The sequence below is a fragment of the Leptodactylus fuscus genome, chromosome 4 (genome assembly GCF_031893055.1).
Source record: "Leptodactylus fuscus isolate aLepFus1 chromosome 4, aLepFus1.hap2, whole genome shotgun sequence".
Taxonomy (NCBI): Eukaryota; Metazoa; Chordata; class Amphibia; order Anura; family Leptodactylidae; genus Leptodactylus; species Leptodactylus fuscus.
The window spans coordinates 40,841,844-40,844,343 of record NC_134268.1 but is presented as its reverse complement, the minus strand read 5'-3'; the positions used below and the strand labels follow the sequence as shown (position 1 = coordinate 40,844,343).

The 2,500-nt window shown below is 53.0% G+C and overlaps 3 non-coding genes across 3 annotated transcripts; all 3 read left to right on the top strand.

Annotated features, from left to right (window-relative positions):
• The first annotated feature begins 265 nt into the window (after positions 1-265).
• LOC142202061 (5S ribosomal RNA) lies at positions 266-384 on the top strand. The gene has a single exon (XR_012715939.1). It is a non-coding gene; the product is annotated as a 5S ribosomal RNA (ribosomal RNA).
• A 720-nt stretch (positions 385-1,104) lies between these two features.
• On the top strand, positions 1,105-1,223 carry LOC142202075 (5S ribosomal RNA). Its single transcript, XR_012715953.1, has one exon. It is a non-coding gene; the product is annotated as a 5S ribosomal RNA (ribosomal RNA).
• A 720-nt stretch (positions 1,224-1,943) lies between these two features.
• Positions 1,944-2,062, top strand: LOC142202165 (5S ribosomal RNA). The gene has a single exon (XR_012716038.1). It is a non-coding gene; the product is annotated as a 5S ribosomal RNA (ribosomal RNA).
• The last annotated feature ends 438 nt before the right edge of the window (positions 2,063-2,500 follow it).

Genomic DNA, 2,500 nt, shown 5'->3' with positions numbered 1-2,500 from the left:
TTCACCCCCGGGGTGGTTTCTTAGCCCTGCGTAGACCCTGCGCCCAGCCCTTTTGAAAGAGGGCGGCTGCGGCCTGTGACTGGTTGCTGAACCACACCTGTGGGTATAAGGGCCGCCCCCAGCCCTTGCACTGCTCCTGCTGGAATATGAAGTTCCCTTAAGAAAAGGCAAAAAGTGAAGAAAAAGGCCTAGCGTTGAGTAGTGCAAAGAGCTGCCGGCAGCCAGGCTGCAAAGTAGAAGAGGAGTAAGTGAGAGGCCTGTCTCTGCCTACGGCCACACCACCCTGAACACGCCCGATCTCGTCTGATCTCGTAAGTTAAGCAGGTTCGGGCCTGGTTAGTACTTTGATGGGAGACCGCCTGGGAATACCAGGTGCTGTAGGCTTTCGCTTTTCCTCACTTCCACCAGCAGGGGTCACTCTCCTCTATACCATTTTTACATTCACTTTTTACACTGCACACTTGCTTCTTTTACATTCGCTTTCTCTCTTGCACTCTTTAGTCCTTGCAAAATCCTAGTATTCTCATTCGTATTGCTATCACTCTTAGCAGCTGCAGCTGCAGCGGGCGTGGTGGCCACCAGCGTTGTGGCTTTTTACTTTTATTAATAGCAGGCTTCATTTCCATAGCATCTGGGCCTCCCGCCGGGCTGGAATCCATAGCTAGTAACCTGCAGACCAATTTACAGGGCAACACAGGCTGAACATCTTTGCAGGCAACGCGCCCTAGGAAAAGAGAAGCCGACTGAAAAGCAGCTTCGCTTCCAGGCACGGGCAATCATCTCACCTTCTTCCTTAGCCGACTCCTGGACAACGGGCTCCGGCCCAGCTTGCTCTTTCTTTCACCCCCGGGATGGTTTCTTAGCCCTGCGCAGACCCTGCGCCCAGCCCTTTTGAAAGAGGGCGGCTGCGGCTTGTGACTGGTTGCTGAACCACACCTGTGGGTATAAGGGCCGCCCCCAGCCCTTGCACTGCTCCTGCTGGAATATGAAGTTCCCTTAAGAGAAGGCAAAAAGTGAAGTAAAAGGCCTAGCTTGGAGTAGTGCAAAGAGCTGCCGGCAGCCAGGCTGCAAAGTAGAAGAGGAGTAAGTGAGACGCCTGTCTCTGCCTACGGCCACACTACCCTGAACACGCCCGATCTCGGCTGATCTTGGAAGCTAAGCAGGGTTGGGCCTGGTTAGTACTTGGATGGGAGACCGCCTGGGAATACCAGGTGCTGTAGGCTTTTGCTTTTCCTCACTTCCACCAGCAGGGGGTCACTCTCCTCTATGCCATTTTTACATTCACTTTTTACACTGCACACTTGCTTCTTTTACATTCGCTTTCTCTCTTGCACTCTTTAGTCCTTGCAAAATCCTAGTATTCTCATTCGTACCGCTATCACTCTTAGCAGCTGCAGCCGCAGCCTGCATGGTGGCCACCAGCGTTGTGGCTTTTTACTTTTAATAATAGCAGGCTTCATTTCCATAGCATCTGGGCCTCCAACCGGGCAGGAGGCCATAGCTAGTAACCTGCAGACCAATTTACAGGGCAACACAGGCTGAACATCTTTGCAGGTAACGCGCCCTAGGAAAAGAGAAGCCGACTGAAAAGCAGCTTCGCTTCCAGGCACGGGCAACCATCTCACTTTCTTCCTTAGCCGACTCCTGGACAACGGGCTCCGGCCCAGCTTGCTCTTTCTTTCACCCCGGGATGGTTTCTTAGCCCTGCGCAGACCCTGCGCCCAGCCCTTTTGAAAGAGTACGGCTGCGCCCTATGACTGGTTGCTGAACCACACCTGTGGGTATAAGGGCCGCCCCCAGCCCTTGCACTGCTCCTGCTGGAATATGAAGTTCCCTTAAGAGAAGGCAAAAAGTGAAGAAAAAGGCCTAGCATGGAGTAGTGCAAAGAGCTGCCGGCAGCCAGGCTGCAAAGTAGAAGAGGAGTAAGTGAGAGACCTGTCTCTGCCTACGGCCACACCACCCTGAACACGCCATATCTCGTCTGATCTCGGAAGCTAAGCAGGGTCGGGCCTGCTTAGTACTTGGATGGGAGACCGCCTGGGAATACCAGGTGCTGTAGGCTTTTGCTTTTCCTCACTTCCACCAGCAGGGGGTCACTCTCCTCTATGCCATTTTTACATTCACTTTTTACACTGCACACTTGCTTCTTTTACATTCGCTTTCTCTCTTGCACTCTTTAGTCCTTGCAAAATCCTAGTATTCTCATTCGTACCGCTATCACTCTTAGCAGCTGCAGCTGCAGCCGCAGCGGGCGTGGTGGCCACCAGCGTTGTGGCTTTTTACTTTTAATAATAGCAGGCTTCATTTCCATAGCATCTGGGCCTCTCGCCCGGCTGGAGGCCATAGCTAGTAACCTGCAGACCAATTTACAGGGCAACACAGGCTGAACATCTTTGCAGGCAACGCGCCCTAGGAAAAGAGAAGCCGACTGAAAAGTAGCTTCGCTTCCTGGCACGGGCAACCATCTCACCTTCTTCCTTAGCCGACTCCTGGACAACGG